Here is a 22,902-nt window from a genome sequence, read left to right as displayed (position 1 = left end):
TAAAATGGTGGAGCAATGCAAAAATGAATGATAAAGATATGGCTGACAAAAATAAACATAAAATAAAATATCTAATAATTCACATGAATCATGACACGTTATATTAGTAGTTTTAAAGACCTTGAACTGTCAAACTACTAAATTGTAGCCAAAGCCATGGTGTGCAACACATGATTAAATTATGAATACAGAAATTGTTCCAGCAATAACATAATCAGATTGAGAGTATGAGCATATGTTTTTAATTAGTAGTCTCTCAACATTAGCTATATATATATATATATATATATATATAGAGAGAGAGAGAGAGAGAGAGAGAGAGAGAGAGAGAGAGAGAGAGAGAGAGAGTTGTAAATAGAGGAGATGAAATGTAAAATGCAGACATAAAAAACTGAAATAATATAAACTACTGTATGATGCACTTGAATACGTGTGTTCTTTTCTCTGGAGATTCTTTCTCGTATTTACTAGCTTCCAATTAACACAGCAAAATCTGCTCTATAAATCAACATAAAGAATACAATACTGAGTGACAAGAAGACTGCATTAGAAGGACTGGTACCATTTTTGGCTTGCTTAATATACTGTTATACAAAAAATGAACAAAAAATTGCCCTAGTGTTATTGCATTTAAATACGTTGATCTAAATTTTTTAATGACTGGTTTTAAAAAATGAGTACTAGCTCTCATGAAATCTGAAAGTAATTTTAATAGTATGTTTAAAAAGCAAGTAGGATGTAATTTTCAAATGTAAAAACAGCATTTTAGATTTTTTCTATAAATATTCCTGGCATCTACATTTCGGTATCTCTGCCAATCCCAGGAATGCCCAGCTGGTCATTTGCAAAGAATGGCTTGAGAAGGGTGTGAAGCAAATCCCATCAAACCGAAAGGGCTCACATTATACGTGTGACTTGAGCCTCCCTGCCTCAGAGACTCTGCGTTTCATGTTTGGGCTGTTGTGTCTTGAAATGAGGTGTGATTATTAAATTCAGGGTCTAGCGAGAAGCTTGCAGAGCCAGATGCTTTACTTTGAAGCCGAGTTAATCAACTGTGATTACACTCGGAAGCGGTACAGTACCTATCATTTTCCAACTTTTTTTGCACAAATGCTCAACTGATTTAAACAGGCGACTGGGAATCGTCTAATTCTCTTTGCCTAGCTAGCTTATTTTCCTAATATAAACAATTTGGTTTAGCTGTATCAGGTTGGTCTTTTTCACATCACTCGACACAGTGGTAATTGTAGCCATGCTTTGAACTGACTCTTACATGCAGCTGGATGTATTTACTTGTTTTTATTTTGGCAATTACCTGTACACAGAAAACAAATAAGGTGTAAACTGTAGATTGTTTTCCAGGCAGATAATGTTAAACTGCATTTCCCATTGAGCTGAAAATACTACTGTAATGAAATTAAAATGGAGAACAAGCTAAAACCCAGAGAGGGATGCAAAATTAATTTTCAAGTGCAGTGGGGGAACAGACCACACAGAGCATATTCTGCTGTTTCTAAGGGAGATAATAAAATGAAATGTTTATCGGATAGGTCAGTACGAGCAGAAACCTGGAGAGCGAAAGAACCGCACCACGGCTAACACAAAAGGATCTGCACCTGCTTGAATGATTTTGTGTTCTATTGGGACTGTCATTTGTGACATCTAAATAAATGAACATTTCTATGTTTACCTGTAGGAGATTTGGGTTGCTATGCAAATGTGTACAGCTAGCTAACATGTTTAACAGCTGGGCATCAAATAATACGTAGTCCAAAAAAATATATATCTTGAATAATTTCAGGAGATCTGAGCCAGCCTGCATGGTGGCTGGATGGAAGGATTAAATATGATTTTGTCAGAATATCTTTTCTATTCCATTCCTTGGCTCAGTTTGTGTCTGTAAAAGCAATGTAAGAATGCAGGAGAAACAAAGGAGAGGGCACAGCGTGAATAAAAATCGTCTAACAGCGCAGACGTCTCACACGTTCATTTTTCTAAAAGATGCACTAAATGGGGTGTTTTCCAAGATTTGAAAAATCATTTCTTTTGAAGGAGGTGTTTACAAGTGTCCGTCATAATACATGGCATACAGTCCCATCTTGCTCTATCTGCTCACTTCAAATGCACCAGAGACTTAGGGGAGACCACTATAAAGAGTGTCATTTCATGTGGCGGCCATTATTATGAAGCTTTGTCAACATATTTGCTATCATCCTGAAGATGTTCCTATCTGTATTGGTGTACATCACTGTTTTTAAGTACATTATATTTTGTTAGAATTTTGAAGCAGAAGGCAATGACAGAGAGTACAGAAGAGTGAAGAAAGGTAACTGTGTTACTACTTCCTACTGAGCTGTAGAATTTCTTTCAGCGTATTTTTCCATTGCCACTGTTTCTATTTATTTATATGAGTAACTAGAATCCATCTAAAACAACAACAATATAACTTTATGGCATATAATTTATTAATCCCATGGGGAAATTCAGATGCATACAGCAGCAGAAACATGAAAAATAAAGAAACTGACCCACAGGACAAATAAGTATCATAGTTCAGTTGTGACACCGATTTATTTGCGCAAATCCGAGAGAGAGGCAGGGGGCCGAGGGGACGGGTAGGTGGGACCTCAGGAGAGGGGCCATCATCATTCATGCGCCAGCCTCCGTTCAAGTCACTCTACCTCTCGCCACGTGTTGGAGTTCACCTTGCCTCCGCTTAGCTAGCGATACCTGTTTGTTCAGCAGACATTATCATTTAGAGATAGTTAAAGAGTAACATTTGACGTTTTTGAGGGAGAAATCTCAGCTACGTGTGTTTTAGAGGGTAGCTCCTCATTGGCACAGATATCACGGCCACGTACTCTTCTCACCATGCGGGGGACACTCTCCCATCAGATAGCGATCAGATACAATGGCAACGTTTGACGTTGGAGAGTACCTACCTTCCGCTTTGGCAAAGAGATCGCAGCTACATTTTCGCCCCTTGATAGCAAAACCAAAGATATTGTATATCAAGAGGCCCTTGGATACGAAAGCTATCCAATATAAATTCTTCTCAATACAAATAATTACTTTTTAAAAATTATTTTTATTGATTTTTAAAGTTTGTCCTTTTTCACTATTACGTGGGCAAAGCCGTGGGGAACAGCTAGTACCAAATAAAATTGAGCAAATCTACTTTTGTAATGTAAATCAATCTATGTTCCTACCCTCACCTATGGTCATGAGCTATGGGTAGTGACCGAAAGAATGAGATCGCGAATACAAGTGGCTGAAATGAGTTTCCTCCGCAGGGTGTCTGGGCTCTCCCTTAAAGATAGGGTGAGAAGCTCAGTCATCCGGGAGGGGCTCAGAGTAGAGCTGCTGCTCCTCCGCATCGAGAGGAGTCAGATGAGGTGGCTCGGGTATCTGATTAGGATGCCTCCTGGACGCCTCCCTGGTGAGGTGTTCCGGGCACGTCCAACCGGGAGGAGGCCCCGGGGACACGCTGGAGGGAATATGTCTCTCGACTGGCCTGGGAACGCCTTGGGATTCTCCCGGAAGAGCTAGAAGAAGTGGCCGGGGAGAGGGAAGTCTGGGCATCTCTGCTCAAGCTGCTGCCCCCGCGACCCGACCTCAGATAAGCGGGAGACAATGGATGGATGGATGTAATGTTTGGTTGACACTAAAATATAAAAATGAAATTTTACTTTGTCTGTCACTTATTTTTTACCCCACATAACCATTTTGTTATGTGTTTGTACTCTGACTCCCTTTGTCACCTATGCTCCTTAAATGTTCCTGGAACCTTCCACCATATATTTTGGAACTGCCCCACTGTCACTCCCTATTGGCTTGCTGTTTTAAAAATCCCTCTCTTTAATACTCTCTGTCCAGACTTTTCTCTCATTTCATATGCTTCTTCTCCTGGACCTTTTCACACTCTCTCTCAGGCACCATTGCTGCCAAACTTGCTTTGGCCTCTCAATGGAAATACTCAATGTTCCATCTCTGTTGACTCTTGGAGACCTTCTTTCTTTAACCTAACTGTTCTTGAACTCTCAGCATTCAGGACTAATGGAGCATCTGGTTCCAACATCAGGGAGTGGGTTCAGTCACCACATTTGTAGGTGAATGGCTATCTGGTGGCTAGTGATGATGGGAACCTATCCTCCTTGTTTTCTTTTTTTCAGTCTCATTCTGTGGACCACTGCCTTTTTGATTAGTCACGCAGACACTACTTTATTTATTTTGTTTTTCACTTTAATCTCATTTTCTTGTCATTTCATTCATTCTGTTTATTTGTTTTATTTACTCTCTTCAGTAAAGATTTGTTCATAACAAAAAGAAACTGGGAAATAACAACTTGCTTAATTAGGGCAACAGGTTAAATTAAAGTCAGAATTGGTTGGAACAGAAACCTGCAGCCACAAAGTGTCCCCAGGACTGAATTTGAGAACTTCTTTAGAGAGGTTTTGGGAAAAAACGCTGAACTGTTAGGCTTGAATTTTGCTCCCAATCACAGGCCATACAGTATCATTGTACAACTTGCCAGTTGTACAAGTCAATACTACAAACTGCCAATGTGCAAAATCTTTTTTTTTTAGTTCACTTACTTTCTAGAACAGTTTTAAATGAACACAGACAATACATGAATGCACAGCCTGAGGGGTCTCATTTTAGACACCACTACAGCTGAGTATAACATAATGTTAGTAAGTGCGTTCATCCTTGCAGAATGAAAATAAAACAAGTTTGTCTATAAACTAAGCATGTGATCTGTCAGAGATGAGAGTATGACTATCTTGACTTAAAAAAGTTATTTAATCAATTAATTGATCAATCATTTAGCAGAATGTACCATCAAGGGGTGCTTTACAGGGCCGACAAGAGTGCAGCAGAGTATCAAATCACCAACTGAACAAACAGTACAGTTAAAATCACATACAAAGAAAAAAAACAGAATTGTCCCAATGATTTAACAGCTGTAATTGGAGTAACAGTTTCCTATGAAATATCTGTTGTAATATGCTGTACCACACAACTTGTACGAGGGACGTTCAAAAAGTTTCCGTACTTTTATATTTTCGTTGCAAACAGTGAAGACGGGAGTAGTAGTAATTGGGCATTAAAAAGTTGGTACAACATTGGGAAAATTGCACCCCAAAGCTGACTATGTAGAAAAATGATGTAATTTGTTTCTGAAATTCATAATAAATAGAGTTAAAAATAAGTGCGGAAGCAGAAGAACATTCCCCGTCCACATTCTATAACGCTGTGGGAAAGTGATGTTCTATATTACCTCAAATTAAGAAAAATGAAATTCTATACAAACAAGGATCATTTCAGAAATTGTTTAGAATTTGGTAAGAGTTTATTAATGTAATTAAGCCCACAGTGCTTGTACTGCGGCATTTTATTGTATTTGCGGTTTAATCACTTTAAATGGAGCTCTCTTGTCACGGAGCTCTGAGTCAAGTGGAGGCTGAGTGCTCAGTTTAATGGATAATTTTTGGAACATAATATTTTATTCGCTTTTTCTGATTGGATTGGATTTTAATAATGTGTTTTGTTCTTTAAATAAGAAATAATTGCACCACTGAAAGAGAATAGGAGAACCCTATAAACATTACGAATTTTGAAGTGCTACACAAATTAAGGACAGCTACATTATAAAGTTTCCAAACGGGAAATGCTGCTATTGTGATAGACAAACACGTTCATACCTGAGCATGTACGGTGTCTACTAAAAGTATTTATACTTGAACATGTATGGTGTCTACTAAAAGTATTTATACTTGAGCATGTACGGTGTCTACTAAAAGTATGTTTATACAACATTCAATAACAGTAGATGTAAACTGGCTTTTTTGACATTGAGCAATCGACAAAGACTCTTTAATGTCAAAGTGAAAACAGATCTGTACAAAGTGATCATTATTAATTACAAAAATAAAACACAATAATATTAGATCACAGAAGTATTCACCGCCTTTAATATGACACACTTAAATCATCACTGGTGCAGCCCATTGTTTTTATGAGTCCCGTAATTAGTGAAATGGAGATCGCCTGTCTGTATTCAAACGTTTTCAATTGATTGTAGTATAAATGCTCCTTATCTGGAATGTTCCACCTGGTGGCAAGTCAGTAACCGTCATGAGAAAGACAAAAGAACACATAGCAACTCCATGAAAATAGATTATTGAAAAGCACAAGTTATCGAATGGAGACACAAAAATATCCAAGTCACTGAATATCCCTTGGAGTCCAGTTAAATCAATCATTAAGAAATGGAGAGAGTAAAATACAGCGATACATCTACCAAGAGCAGGCCATCCACATAAACCGAGTGATCATATAAGAAGAAGACAGCTAGTTAGGGAGGCCACCAAAAGACTCTGATAACTCTGAAGGAGTTAGAAGCTTGAAATTGGAGAGACTATGCAGACAACAACTGCAACTCAGCTGGCTTCACCAGTCTCAGTGTTATGAGAGAGTGGCAAAGACAAAAAACGCACTTGACATTTCAGCTAATCTTTGCCAGAAGACACATGGGAAACATTGAAAGAAGGTTAGGTGGTCTAATCAGACCAAAACTGAGCTTTTTTGGCCACAAGACTAAATAACAAGTTTCAGCATTGCACATCATCAAAACAGACAACATCCCCACCATGAACCGTGGGTATGGAAGCATCATGCTGTGGCAATGCAGACCACGAAAGGCTTCTGAAGCTAAAATGAATAGAGCAACATACTGGGAAATCCTGGAGGAAAACCTGGTGCAATCTGCAAGAAACCTGCACCTTGGGCGAAGAATTCTTTTCTTGCAAGACAATGAGCCCAAGCATGAATCAGAACATACACAGGATTAGGCTTAAAAACAGCAATATTAATGTCGTGAAGTGGCTAAGTCAGAGTCCAGATTTGAATCCAACTGAGAATTTGTGGCTGAACTTGACACTCCAGATCCCCATTTAACCTGATGGAGCTTGAGCAAATCTGCAACAAAGAATAGACATAAATTCCAATGTCCAAATGTGGAAAACTGATAGAGACCCGTGCATATGGCCTCAAGGCTGTCATGACAGCCAAAAGTTAATCTGCTAAACACTGAGGTGAAAGCGGTGAACACATATGTGATCAATTAGTTCGTGTTTTAGAGATGTAGTTAATTTACGATCAATTTGCACAGATCTGTTTACATTTTAACATTAAAGAATCTTCCGTTGGTCCGTGTCAAAGCCAACTTCAATCTATTGTGATGTTGTTTAAAAATAAATGTCAAAACTTCCAAGTGGGTGAATGCTTTTAATAGACACTATACATTCTCAATTAAGTCTCACAGGGTGCCCATCCCAAAAATTATAGAGATTTACAGGATCCATGGTTGAATTAATATATGGATTTCACAGTAACAGAACAGAGTTCTTATGTAAAGCTTTAAAATCCAAATTAAGTTCTTACGGCCTGATAGTGGAAGTTGCATTTCATTAAACAACAGAAACCATGGAAATGTGCAACTAAAAGACCAACAATTACAAAGCCAGCCCAGTGCTTGCTGGGGTAGGCTCCAGCTTCCATATGACCATCCGCACGATAAGTAGGTTTGAAATGGATAGATGGATGGAGAAAATAAGCAGGAATTTAGCTTGGATTTGAATGTTCAGACAAACGGGTTGAGATAAACATATCAAAAAGAGTATTAGAGAGAAGATGGTATAACGCTGAATGAGTCTTTGTGGACAACACAAGTAACAAGGTCAGTGTTAGAAGATCTAAGCTGTCTAACTGGTTTATATGGTGTAAGAAACATAGACTAGCATTGTAGAAAATGCTTTACAAGGTAGAATAAATATTTTAATATCTGACAGATATAATGGTACAATGTATAATGTTATATATAATGTATATAAGGTATAATGTCCTCACAACTTCAAAGTATAGTAACGTAATAGGTATTAATAACCAAGGACCAGAAGAGTATTGCACTATACTTTGCTAATTTAAATGTGCAATATAAAATAAAGCTTCTTTGGATTTGGTAAGCATTATATAAAGTAAATGTAAAAGTAAAGGCAGGTTTTCTCTTAAGCTTGGTATAGACTTGTTTCATTGAATTCCAACCCTTTATGTAGACACAGCAATGTCAAACGTCTCCAACTTCAGGAGTAATAGAACATGACCTAGTAATTAATCCCACAAAAAAATAATAATTTGTGAGCAATGACATAAAAGGCACATGAGCAAGTAGAAGGAAATTGGGCTTTCCTGCCGCCTTAACTAGGTTTTCTTCATTTCGGCCTGTCTGTGACTTTTGGAGTCCAGCAGCAGACCTGTAATGCCATGGGAAAATATTTACAATATTAATTTTGTGTAATGAAATAATAGATTAGTTTCTGGACATGTTCATCTTGAGATTTATCTATCTAATAACAAAATGGTAGGCATCTGTTTTTGAAATTCATTTACTCAGGAATAACCTTATTTACGTTGTTGAGCATCTCAGATTCCAGAAACATAATGCCAGAGAAAGACCACCAGAGACAACCCAGAGGTTGGCTAGACACCAGGGACATGCCTGGCAAATGCACTCTGTCTGTCAGTATGTTTTTCTGGAAACCGACTCGTAAGGAATGTGTACTGAACTTTGGAGGATGGGGCACAAGAAAAAAATATGGCTCCAACATAAATTGGCTTTTAGATGACAGCTGGGGAGTTGCAGCTTGAAATATAGTGAGATGGCACAGCAGGTGTGTTTCTAGCTGATGTTTGTAAATGTCTGATTTGCATTTTCTTTACTTTTCTTCTTGACTCAAAGTCAAAGCAATTACAGGATGCTGTTTTTGTATTTTTTCATTGGTAACTCTAAATCATTATTGGGTAAAATAAATACTTACATACTGTAGAATTCATTATATCACTTTTGAGAGAACTACATTTTAAATTGTGTGTTTTTAGGTAGAAGACAGGAAAACAAAAACTATGTATGTACAGAATAGATTTTTAAATAGAAAGGTGGAAGGCTCAGCGTATAATATGGGAAGGAATGGACTGTGTAAAGATTTGCTTTTAGTTTTGTTTTTGTTTTATTCATTAGGATATCAGACACATAAAGCCAAAATGTTTGTATTATAACTCAGATCATGTTTGTCCTTAACCTGAGCTAGTCCTCCCTTTAAAGTTGAAATTGACCTCTAGCCGTCATGTTCACTATGGAGAAATATGTCTGACAAAATTAAACAAGTAAATAAATATGAAAATAAATAAACATTTTGTGGAATGTGACAATACATTAATAAAACACAATGATAGGTGAGCATATATAATTAAATGCTTCATCAATTACAGTATGTTTTGTTGCTTTATGCATAATTTAGCTACTTCTTCGTGTATTTTTTTTCTTCAGTGCCACCTGAAATACGTCTTGAAATGTCATTTTTGTTAACTGCCAATGGCCAACAGCAAACCAGCAATGTCTGGATTACAACAGCTGCCGGACACAACACAGTCCCCCTTTATCAGTTATGAGTTAAAGGTGAACTCCGATATCTCATTGCACAGGTCAGGCTGTGAGCAAAGCAAAGTGGAGCATCTCCTGGTGTCATCAGCAGAGCTCTGTCTCTCACTCAGCCCCCACCATAATACGCGTACCTACTGCCTTTACATAAGCTACAGAGAATAAGCTTGGATATCAAATGGGTATCGAATCAGATTTTGGTAAAGGAGGAATTTTAAACTCATTTGTGCTAGTTACTGTTAAAACATGGTTAGTGGCACTGATACTCATAGTGAACCTATGTATAAAAAATGCAAGTCAAGTTGGGGAGCATGCACTGGTACAGCGTGTTGCTGCACCCACTACACAATGAAACAACTCGGGATCCTGGTTGGCAACCCCCCAGGCAGACACATGGTCCAGTCCCACCCTCTGGAAACGACCTTTTATCTGCCACAGCCAGGTGTTACGCCACTCGGGTCTCCAACAATGAGGATCCTACAAGCTGGATGACCCTTGGGGAATCGCGCCACATGGCCGTAGAGCAGTTAATGTAGGTAATGTGCCTCATTTGGGACTCCATGAGCAACCACTCATTCGACACAAAGTCAAACCAACGGTACTCAAGGATTCTCCGGAGAGACACAGTACCAAAGGAGTCCAGTCTTCGTCTCATGACACTGGATAGCGTCCATGTCTCGCAACCATGCAAGACATGAAGCACCAGGGCTCTAAAGACTTAGACCTTCGTCCTTTTACATAGATATCGGGAGCGCCACACACCCCTTTCCAGCGACCTCATGACCCTCCATGCTCTCCAAATCCATCTACTGACTTCATAGGAAGAGTCACCAGAGACATGAATGTCACTGCCCAGGTCAGTAAACCTCTCGATGAGGTTGACACTCTCTCCGCAGACACACTTCTGATGATGGCTGTGCCCTAGAGGTCATTAAAGGCCTGGATCTTGGTTTTTATCCAGGACACTCGCAAGCCCAGATACTCATATTCCTCGCTCAGTCTCTCGAGAGCCCTGATCAGAGCCTCCATTGACTCTGCGAAGATCACAGCATCATCAGCAAAGTCAAGATCCATGATGCTTTCTTCACCAACAGATGCCCCACAGCCGCTGGACCCCAGGACCTTGCCCAACACCCAGTACATAGAAGCATTGAACAGAGTAGGAGCAAAAACACACCTGACAAACCCCAGAATCAACTGGGAAAAACACAGAGGTCCTGCCTCCACTCTGAACCTCTTGTGTAAGGCAACAGCAATTTTGAGAAAAAATAGAAGATGGAGATGACACAGAGTGACAGTGTGCTATTTTTTAAATAATAACAGTGCAGCTCAGACTCCGAGGGTGTGTGTGGCTATGTGGCCTTGGAGTATTTAATAGGGAGACTGGGGATGATCATGTTCGCACGTGAGCGTGTGATTGGTTCTAGTATTCTCATTGAGTTTCCACGGGTTGCAATTAGGACATGGGCCCATGGGAGTGCAAAAGGAGCCTGAGTAGGCGGGAAAGGGGAAAAAGAAAGAATTGGGAGTGCAGGCCAGTGCAGTGGTGAGAAGGCAGGCAGTTAAAAACAAAAAGCAAAAAATGAACATAAACATTGATTTGGTAGCCTCATAAATCCCAAACGCTATACTCAAATAATTTGTACGGACCAAGGAACAAATTGGAAAAAAAATTCAGCTTGCAAGTCACATAACGACATCCTTTAAAGTGCAATTTGGAAAAAGGTGCAAAACTGCTGCTGGGTATGGAAGTAATCTTTGATAATAAGCTCAAATTCTGAACATTTGGATAAAGGGATACACGTGAGATGTGTTGGATCCTGTAAGTGTCCATTATATGCAGCAATTGCAGAAAAAAGGGGATAATCATGGGGGAGCTGACACCTCATCTCTGACCTGGGTTACACTGCTCTGAACCATCAAAGGAACTGCCACCTTGGAAGATGGTGTTTTGTTTTGTTTTTCTACACTGCAGTTACTTAAAGTGCAGGCTTTTTACTCTAAATGCCTGTAGTCACCCTATATTTTAAAAATAATAGTTAATATTCTGAGAAAGTGACTGTGAAGTGACATTATTCACCTAATTGCACAATAATGAATTCAGATCAAAAACATATTTCCTAAATACATCAGAATGTAACGCAGGGAAGGACCTTTATAAATTCTTCCAGGAAAAAGTGACCTTAAGGGCTTAGTGGGAAAGAAGAACTTCAGGGCACAGGGCTCCCTTAGAATTATGATTTTATTAGAAAAACTTCCTAATGTTTGTGTGAAATTTACCCTTAAGGTCCAATTGTCTCCCCAAGTTCTAGATGATTTTAAAGTAACAGTCTTGACCAACTTTATTAATTCCCTTCATAATTTTAAACTCTTCAGTCATGATATCTGTGCCATGACTAGTTGAGTTTGAAGTGCTGTTCCTCTTAGTCCTTAAGCCACTTATGTTTATACACAACAGCAAGAGGCGTACAGTTACAATTGGATACATCTAAATGAGGTATGAGACGTACACTAAAGGCTTGATACTACTTTTAAATCTAATAAGATGATGTGCTCCCTACATAACACCACCATGTTGATCATTTAAGCACCGCGTGAATTTAACTGATTTGTATTCTTTCACTTTTGTCTTTCTACTGTCTGTAATTTCTTAAGATGAAACCATTGTTGTACATCAACAGTGTTCACTTTGCTTCAGTGCACATTTACCTTTCTCTGCTTGCTGCCAGCTCAAACAGTTTCCCCTTGGCACTTTCACACCGCATGTCATCAACAGCCATCAGGACTACGTGAGCCGTTACTCAGACGGTTGGAGCTCTGCAGTGAAAAGTATGACCAAGAATTCCCAGATGTGACTAAAATAAAGAATATGTAATAACAGTTATGGTTGAACAGGAAGTTAAATTATACCTTAAGAAATATTTCATGGTGTTCACTTCTGTGACAGCTTTTGCATCTCGACTTTTATTAATGTGTCCTTAAATGTAAAAAAGAAGACTAATTGATTTCATTGTCATTATTTGACTTGTATCAGATAAAATATCAGTGAGTAGTATCTCTGCTTGAAAATAAAACCACATTCCACTTGGTGGGAACCTATTTCCAATGCTTTAAAAAAGACATCTTTGAATAATGTATTATTAAATAATCACATTAATAAATACTTATTTTACCTAACATATGCAACAGTGGATGCCACTGAATTTTCTTCAAGTCAAATTAACAATTTAATTCCACTTTCTCTTTACACAGTGCAGATGTTACATTGTCTGAAAATATGAAATTTGCTTTATTACCTTTCTTATTTATCTTTCTAATAATCCTTTTTTTATGTAGTAATTTTCCCAGAGCAGGCAAACCATGATGAAGTGATAAAGCACACAAGAACATGGTTCTAGGCAAACATTTCAAACTAAAATTATATCACCGGGAAATAATCATTCTTTGGAAGGAGTCATTTTCTTTCTGAAATAAAATAAACAAAAAAAAAAATGAAAAAGGCCACTTTTTAGGTACATCTGCTTGCTCACACAAATTGCCTGCTTCTCTAAACAGTCACTCGGGTGGCTATAACTTGATATATATTGTATGCCATGCAGAAATGACCATAGAGTTGTATGTGTTGTTCAACTAAACATGGTCATGATTTTCTCATATTTGAGACTGTTTGGTGGTGGTTTCATCATCATGCCTTTAAGGAATTTCCATGCACTACAGTCTCTAGCTGTAATAAAGTATGGTGTGGTAAACAAGAAACATCCCAAGATCAGGGGTTTTTTGGGTGAAAATGGCATGCTAATGAGACAAGAATGTGCAAACTTGTTCAAGATTGCAGAAAGCCCACGATTACTCAAGTAACAGTGCAGAAGGACATTTCTGAATGCTCAATGCATTAAACCTTGTGGTAGATTGGCTACAATAGCAGAAGGTCTTGTTGAATTCAGCCCTTGAAGAATTTGGGTTGTTCTGTCAACAAAATCTCATCCAAATTGATATTAATGACACCTACTGTACCTCGTAAAGCAGCCACAAAGTGGGTAGATGTGGTAAAGTGTTGACAGAACTAGGACATTTTTGCAGGAACCTTGACATTCTCTAAGATGGAGAAACTGGAACTAAGGCAACAACTCTGGAGACAAAGCAGACTGTGGGAGTCTTTAATCTGCGCAGTCTACATGATCATTTACAAGATGTGAATGTACCTGGATGGAAGGATCAGCACCTCCAAGACTGAGGTCATGGTTCTCAGTCAGAAAAGGATGAGGTGCCGCATCAAGTGGAGCAGTTTAAGTACCTCAGGGTCTTGTTCACCAGTGAAGGAAGAAGGGAATGGGAGATCAACAGATGTATAACAGCAGCATCCACAGTCACATTGTACTGGTCAGTTGTTCTAAAAACCAAAAGGCAAAGCTCTTGATTTACCAGTTAGTCTATGTTCCTACCCCCACCTATGTTCATGAGTTTTGCAAAATAGCTGAAACAACTAGATTGCAAATACAAGTGGCAGAAGTGGTCTTCCTTCACAAGATGTCTAGGCCTCACCCTTAGGCATAGGAGCTCAAAGTAGAACTGCTGCTCCTCTGCATCAGAAGAATCTAGTTGAGATGGTCCAAGCATCTGATTAGAATGCCTCCTGAATTCCTCCCTGGAGAGATGTTTCCATCCGCGAGATCTTGGGGCAGTCCCGAAACACTCTGGAGAAATTATATCTCCCAGAGGGTTCAGAAATGCCTCGGTATCCACCCCAAGAGGATTTAGAGGAGATGGTAGTTGGACATTTTTTCTCAAACCACTACATCTGCAACATGGACATGGATAAGTGCCAGAAAATGGATGGATGGATGGAACCTCACCCATGCTGTCTAATGCTGCCACACTGGTGTTAAAATGGCAGATATTTCTGGGATTATGTTATATTCTCTCAACTTACCATAAATGGCTGTGGCAGGTAAAAGACAAAAAGGTTAGGAGTGTACAGGAGACTGAGACAGTGCTCTGACTGAGATGCTGTGGCAGAGAACATTAATGAATCCATGGTAGCCATGTCCAGGTATACATGTTTCTTTGAGGGTTTAGCTTTCACATTATTTTTACAAATCAGCTGGCCCTTGAATTTAAATATCTAAATCCACATATGTGTAAATATCAGGCCAGTTGAAAGGAGAAGAAATTTGTACAGGAATGGTTTTAGAGCAAGATAAAGTAATTAAAAGAAAATATATAAAGACATACTAGAACTGTTTTTGAATTATAATACAAAGAAAACCTGTCAGTGGTTACCATCAGGCCACAGATGTAAACTCAAGGCACATTTTATGAGCATTGCAAATGTAAGAGCCATTTATTAGTTAGTTAGGTTATGTTAAATTGATAGTTATGTCAAAATGTTTGCCTATTTATTAGTGCATAGTCAATGGGAGAGTCTATTATAACCCCCACAAGCTAAATTATAAATGGGATATTCTAATTATTTAATTTCCCTTGACTACAGACTTTTTCCAGTTTATAATCTGCCTTGCAATTGGTTAGGCAAGGAGGACAAATCGTAAATATAGAACATACTGAATATACTAAGCGAAGCCTTTGTAAGTTTGCCATAGAGAAATAACACAACCTTTAAGTACAGAAACTGAAATTTAGCAAGAAAAAGCTAAGATTGTAATGAAATAGAGAAGAAAGCATTTTTCATTTATGCTTTTTATTCTGCGTGTGTAATAACTTTTTTCTGAATTTTTGTAATTTGTCCATTTTTTAAATTGTCACTAACATTTTTAAAATTAACTTTTTGGACCGAGAGGTTTTTTTGTTACGTGTTTGATTCATGCTATAGCCTGCCTTGTTAACTCAGTAACTAGTCAACTTTGGGAACCTAGAAACGACACAGCTACAGCAAATAAAAAGAATACATTCTACTGCAGGTTTGTTGCTAATATCTTTATTTTAGAAAAGACAAAAGCTATCAGTGACGTCAGGCATATCTCATTGCTGTAGAAAATTGAAATAACAACTGATGCTTTTAAATCGCAAATTAAATCTGCAAAGCCAATTGAATCTCCTGGTTCGGAGAAGATCAGTAATAAAAAACGCATGCACAGACCAGTTAGTATGGCTTCTCTTTCATCTGAGGATAATAATTCAACTTTCTGTCTACTATTACAGAACATAACCCACCCTTTTTTGACAGTAAAATTTTGAGAGGTTTAAGAGATTTCCTTTAATGTGAGAAGTAACATCCTTTATATCTTCTACAACTCTGTGATTACCATTGTGAATTTCTATGCTGTGGTGGTAACATCACTTCAAGGGAGGCCCACTGAATTAACATGCTAATTTAAAGTGTAGGCTCAGTTATGGGACACACTCTGGATCCCCTAGAGGTTGTAGCAAAGGAGAGAATTAAAACAAAACTGAGTGCCATTATGAACAATGCTGCATATCTCCTCTCAGACACACTAACACTGAGAACTTTTAGCCAATGAATCATTCAGCAGAAGTGTGTCAAGAAATGCTACATTGGCTCCTGTGTGCCAACAGCAATATGTCTGCATAATGCCTCACTGTGACTGGGATTGCTCAGTCAGAAGTTTTCTGTCTCATGCATGGGTGTCGGGGAAAGGTATGCAATAACCCACCGAGATGAGAGCGGGGGCTAACGCTGACTCTGTCCTGTTGTTCTTCTTCCCTCACAGCTCTGAGAAGCTGCCCAGTAAGGGTTTTGCTATAAAAGAGGCGCAGACTAAGGAAAATGCGTTTTTTGCTGGAACACCCAAACGAGCCGTACGGTGGAGCACGTGACTCTCAAAAATCCTTAAAGAAGGAGGAATCCCTGATCGGTAATACCGCATTGGTGTGTTTTTTCGTTACTTTTTCATTTTTGTTTGTTTCGTCTCGGGAAAATTAAAAGGGACGACCCGGTTTGTGACCCAAAATTTCGACTGTTTCCAGTCTGCCCTTCTACCACCGAATCACATCTATCTTTTTAATTTTCCTGCTTTTTAGTCATTCTGGTGTATTTTCGGACCAGACTGTGTGTAAATCTATTTATATATCTATTTATGATTTTAATTAATTATTTATTCTGTAAAAGGCCAAATTTCCCCCTGAGGACAAATAAAGTTGTATCTATCTATCTATTCTGCAGAAATTCAGTGAATGCAAGGAATGCCTTTTCAACAACTAAAAAAAATAAGTGATCGAGGAACGTCTAAAATCTCTCTTCAGAATGTGACAAAAAAGGAAAATCATAGGCTTTTTTTTCCCATCAAACATGGTTCTCCACCCTCCCTTTAAATCCATGCTGTTGCTTCTTTTAATTTAGGAGAGTATGGTTATGTGATGCCTTCCTCATTTCACTTTATTAGCAACTGTTCATTATATTAAATTTAATTTTCTTAAACTTGCTAATATAGAAACACATCTCTTGATATCAGTATTATGTATAATCACTAGCATTAACTGCTATTTTATAAAAACATAATTTTATTGCGAATTTAATAAAAAAAAGTTTCAGGTTTATTCAACTTAATCTTACACCATGTGCTTATATTTATATTCCCTGCACACTGCATACTAATTACAAGTAAGGTGTAGTTAAAATATAATCTAAAATGAAATGCACCAAAAACCTAACATAATGTTTAAACACTGAGAGAAAATATTCTCAATAATTATAATGAATGTAAAATGTTTCTCTTTGTTAAACTCAACTAAGTTTGGAGTTACAGCAGGTCATTTGCTTGTTTCAATAAGAAAATATTCCACTTCGCAACTTAGTATGTGAGATTTTGAAATAAATGCATAAATTTATGCATGCCTCACTCTGTACTTTATATTGTTTATCTTTTTAATTGTTTTCTGTTCTTCATTTCCTTTGATGCCCTCCACCTCTTGAAATCTAGTGTAAACAACAAATGAAAATATACATTTAAACATTTAAAGAAGCTGATGTTTTGAAAATGTAAGCCCGCATAGACACTTCAGACAGAATGTGTGTTATGGAGGATACTGGATCCGTATGCAGAATTGATTTTGTTTAATTACCTCAACTTGAACTGACTATTCTTATCATTTTTTCTGCTAATTGTACAATAACCTCAGCTTGGATCTGTATTTGCTGGTGTGAGACATTGTAACAATGTGCTAAGCTGCACAGAGTAGACTACCCTGTGCTCAAGAGCAGTTTCCAGCTTCTCCTTGGAAACTCAGCAGATGAGTGAGAGAGAGAGAGAGAAAGAGAGAGAGCGAGCGAGAGAGAGAGAGAGAGAGAGAGAGAGAGCGAGAGAGAGAGAGAGAGACATGTTCCCAGTGGCTGTGCTTGTTACACCCACCATTAGAGATGGTCAGGGGCATCTATCTATATGCTTTGTGACAGATAAGGGCGCTCTCGCTCCCTTGAACCCTCAGACACCACTCCATACACCAGGTAAAAGTCCAAATAATGGTTTATTATAATAACACAGTGCACAAAGCACCTCCACCTCCACTATACATTCAATAAACAATCAACAACAATAACCAATACAATAATCCTCCACTCTCCCAGACGCTTAGCCACCCTGCCTCCCAACTCAGCTCGTCCGTCTGGGATTTCCCAGAGTCCTTTATAGTCCGTGACCCGGAAATGCTTCTAAACCCTCAGTCTATGTGACTTCTTAGCACTTCTGGGTCAGATCAAAACTCTTCTTTTTCATCCCGGAAGCACCTCATTCCTTCTGTCCATGTGACTGGGACGTACTTCCGGGGTGTAGGGAAAATTTGTCACTGCTCCTCCCTGCAGCACCTTCTAGCGGCCCCTGTGGTATCCCGCAGGGTTGTAAAGGAAAACTCTAATGTCCATAATTCCCTGCTGGCATTCGGGGCACCTCCATGCTGCAGGGAGGACTCCACCTGGCAGCCTGGGGGTATTGGCTGGGATGAACGGCCAGCCATATCTCACAGCCTAAACTGACTCATCTTCATTTTTGGAAGCAACTGTTTTGCTCCAGGGCCCTCTTAAACTGCAAAGGCCCACATCCTATAATAGAAACGAAGCCCAGTGATTCATTCTATTAGTCACTACCTGAACTTGTGACCATAGGTGAGAATGGGAATGTAGAATGAGTAGCAGATCAAAAGCATTGCTGGAGGGTTTAGTTGGGTAAATGGTCTAATCAGTTTCTTTGTATGATTACCTCTACCTTAATTCAGTAAATAAAAAAAACAAGATACTTGAATTCATTGACTTGGGGCACCTACTCGTCACTTATCTACATGCAAACTCTTTTCAGGCAAGGAAGCAGATCTAGCGGGTATATTTCTAATCCTAACCTCATCAAAACTGGTTGCACACCATTCTAGTGTTAGTCGGAAATCACAGACTTATCAAGTAAATTGGAAAAAGTCATTTGTAAATGGCAGAAATGCAACTCTGCCATTTTCACACTGGATACTCTTCAACTCTCAGCTTCATGTTAATGTCTTTCCATAAAAATCACCAACATATGGGAAATGCACACTTGGTGGAGTCCCATGGCCACCTTGAACTGGTCTGATTTCATGCTAATGATGAAAGCACAATTCTTTACAAAACACTTAGAGACAGAACTAGCAAGATCCCATGACCTTCCAGTACATGTCCAGAACCAAACAGTTGGTCATTTTATCCACAGATAGGCTGGTATTCACATGGTTACTCATAGGTTTGGGATTCATGTATTGAACAATGCCTCTATTCCAACACTCTGACACAGTCTTTCCCGAATTGCTGAAAAGTGTGATCCCTTGGTAAATGGAACACAACACGTCCCCTCTGAAAATGAGGACCACTGCCAACGTCTTCCAGATGTGAGGCAATATCATACTAGAAATGACTCAAACACCAAACTGTGATGGCTGAACTGCCTCCTCAAAGGAAGGAACACTAGTCTGGCTTATAGATGCATTTCTTCCATATGCTCCTTCTACCTTTCCTCAATGCACTCTCTAATGGTCATTATTTTTTCATCTATGCTAAGTCAACTATAAAATTTCCCCTAAGATTTCCAGATGTCTCCATATGTGTTAAGTCTTATAATACAGCCTAGGTGCTTGCTAACACAACTTTGTTTTTTAGCAATCTTAAGAAAAGAAACTTCATTTTTGTCATTTGTAACAATACCCTTATCTTTTCCAATATTATAGAGAGTTTGCTGCTGAAGGTTGGAATGACAGTATAGTCTGACTGATTAAGGGAACATTTCATCTAAAACTTTAGCTCCTCATGCATCACATTGACCTGATACAGTGAAATTAGCATGACAATCATTGCCCCGGTCTGCTAACCAGTATCACAGGATACCTTGCTTTCATCTATGAACTAGATGGCAACCCCTCTATTAGTGAAAGTTGTCCTCTGGTCACTTGGGGAAATACCCCAGTCTTTTAGGAGACAACCACATACAGTACTCCAGATGAGGCCTCGCCAGTGCTTTATAAAGCTTGAGCATGACCTCCTTGGACTTGTACTCCACACATCAAGGCGCTATATAACCTGACATTCTGTTAGCCTTCTTGATGGCTTCTCAACACTGTCTGGCAGTTGATAGTGTCAAGTCCACTACAACTTCTAAATCCTTCTCAAAAGTTGTACCTTCAATTTTCAGACCTCCCTGATCCCCTGGGTTCCTCCTGGTGTAGGACACTGCCTGACTTCATCTGGCCAGAGTGTGTAGGCAGTTCCAGGGTGACGAAGGCATTAATGCCATTAACTGCCCCACACGTCCTCCAGCTCTCTTCATGTAACAGTCTGTCTCCTGGTATCTCCTCCATGCCCTTGAGACTTTATTGTGATGGCAAGTATGAATGTGCCATCATGGAGGAGCAGGACTACCTGTGCAACCCAAATCGACTGTGGGTACTGCCTCATGTTACCAGTAGTGACAAGGACACTAGCAAAATGCAAAACTAGAGAAGAATCAGTCAGGAAGGCTAAGAAGTGAGCAATCATCTGTTTCCACCACCTGCAAAACCATTCCGTTTTTCGGGGTTGTCTTGCTGTTGCCTTTTCAGTGCACCTGTTGTCACTTTCATTTGCACCAAAACAGGTGAAGTTGATTCACAATTGCTTATGTTTCCTAACTGATATACTGTATGTATATCTCTATATAAAATACAACATTTATCTGTCTGTATGTCTGTCCAGTTTTCACGAGAGAACTACTTAATGTATTTAGATCGGTTTTTTTCTATAATTTGCTTGAACATTCCGGCTGATTTTGCGACTTCTCTCATTGCACTAAAATCAGAGTTCGCTTGCAGGAGTGATATATTTGCGCTAATCCGAGACAAAGGCTGTGGGCCGAGTGGAGGGGGAAGTGTGACGTGAGGAGTGGGGAGCTGGGCGAGGCCCAACTCACTGTCCTGTGTCACTAATATGCGGACAGAACCACAGGGGACAGCTAGTATACTAGATACACACACACAGTATTTGAGAGGGTAAATCTATAAGTAAAGGCAATTTGAAAATTATACAGTGACTACAATGGATAGATGCTGACACAATACAAAATGTTTGTGATGGCTTATGGCCAGTTCAAACATGGCACTTTGCTACTAGTCTCGTTGAAGTCAAGGGTCAAATAAACATGGACGCTTTGCTGCTGGATTGCACCATTATTGAACAATAATAATAATAATTCATTACATTTATATAGCGCTTTTCTCAATACTCAAAGCGCTATCCACACAGGGAGGAACTGGGAAGCGAACCCACAATCTTCCACAGTCTCCTTACTGCAAAGCAGCAGCGCTACCAATGCGCCACCTGTGATAATGAGATTTCTTTGGGCAGAGGGAGTGAAACCTGCTGACATTTACCAGAGGATATTGGCTTATGCAGATCAGTAAGCTGTTTAGTTACTCCTCTTGCACAAACTTTACAGAACCCCGAGTTATCATGCATTATTTCATGTGCAGATCCTTAGTTGACATCCAAACCTGCAGCAATAGCGGACAACATAATTCGTTGGTCTTATGTGATAAAGGCTACTTTCTGTTGCAGTTGCCACATAATTTTAAAATTGCCTTTACTTTTTAATGTATCCTATATATAGATAGATAGATAGATAGATACTTTATTAATCCCAATGGGGTATATATATACTGTATATCACGTATGCACATGGGGATCTCTTAAGGGCTCTAGTTACTGTAATTCTACTGACACTAAAGGGGTTGGTGCCGAGTCCTAATGCCTTTTTTCTTTCACCTTCCCTCTGCAAATCAGATGATTGATTGGTATAACACGACTGATGTCACTTCTGGTATCCATCCACCTGAACCTGCCTCTTCCTGCTGGAAGGACTCAAAGCCAGAAGATCTGCCATCTTAGTTCTGCTGTGAAGTCCTATCTGAAAGGACGTCTTTGCAATTATTGCATGTTTTTCTTATTTTGATCTCTCCATTTATACAGGGTGACCAGGCTGATACCCCAACTCTTTATCATTGTCTTGTCATTCTCTTACATTATATATAAAAGTAAGTTGCAGAAATGGTAAAGAGTAAGAAGACTATGGAACACAGTGCAGAGATAGAACATCACAATATTTTCAACTTAGCAATGTGATGAAGCTGGTCAGAAGGCCACAGGAGCCATGTGCAGCACTAGAGGCCATGCTTACCTCTGACTGACTGACTGCTATTAAAAACATATAAGCAATTTTTTTTCTTCAGTAAAGACTACTTGAGAGAAATTATAGAACTAAGACATGTTCCCGAATTTCAATGTTTTTGCTTGAATATTCATTCGGGTGTTTCAGAAATTACTAGAACCATGTTCTTTTGCAAAAGAGGAGATGCTGAGGAAAAAACGCAATAAAGGCACAGTCATTAGGCTGTTGATAAATAACCAATAGTGACTGGATTTGATAAAGGGACACAATGGATAATGGGATCAATAGCAGTGGGATGATAGCTTGAATTCGAATCAGGGGGAATAGAATATTTTTTTGAAGGAGAAATTGTAGTTCTTAAAATAGACATAATATTTTTTGTTCAAAATACACACTTCCCTTTATTTGACATAAACCCAATATTGTAATTACAAAGTGCAGCAGATGTTTGTCTACAATAAATACCTACCGTGATTTGGTGAAGTATTGCAGCCTGCAGCACACTGGACAAAATGAAGACATTTCTTATAACATGCAGTACAAATTTGTGTTGTATATTTGTCACAGGAAGAGTCAATATGTTTAATAGAATGACATTATATAAATCAGGACAAGCTAAAATTATTGCTCTTTCTTTTTCCAGAATGTAAAAATTGCACTTATATAATAATAATAATAATAATAATAATAATAATAATTCATTACATTTATATAGCGCTCATATACTCATTATGTATCCTCTTCATCTCCCTTGATTCCTTTTTTGGAGCCCATTTA

Source organism: Erpetoichthys calabaricus, chromosome 16 (genome assembly GCF_900747795.2).
Source record: "Erpetoichthys calabaricus chromosome 16, fErpCal1.3, whole genome shotgun sequence".
NCBI lineage: Eukaryota > Metazoa > Chordata > Cladistia > Polypteriformes > Polypteridae > Erpetoichthys > Erpetoichthys calabaricus.
Note: the sequence above shows the minus strand (reverse complement) of the source record.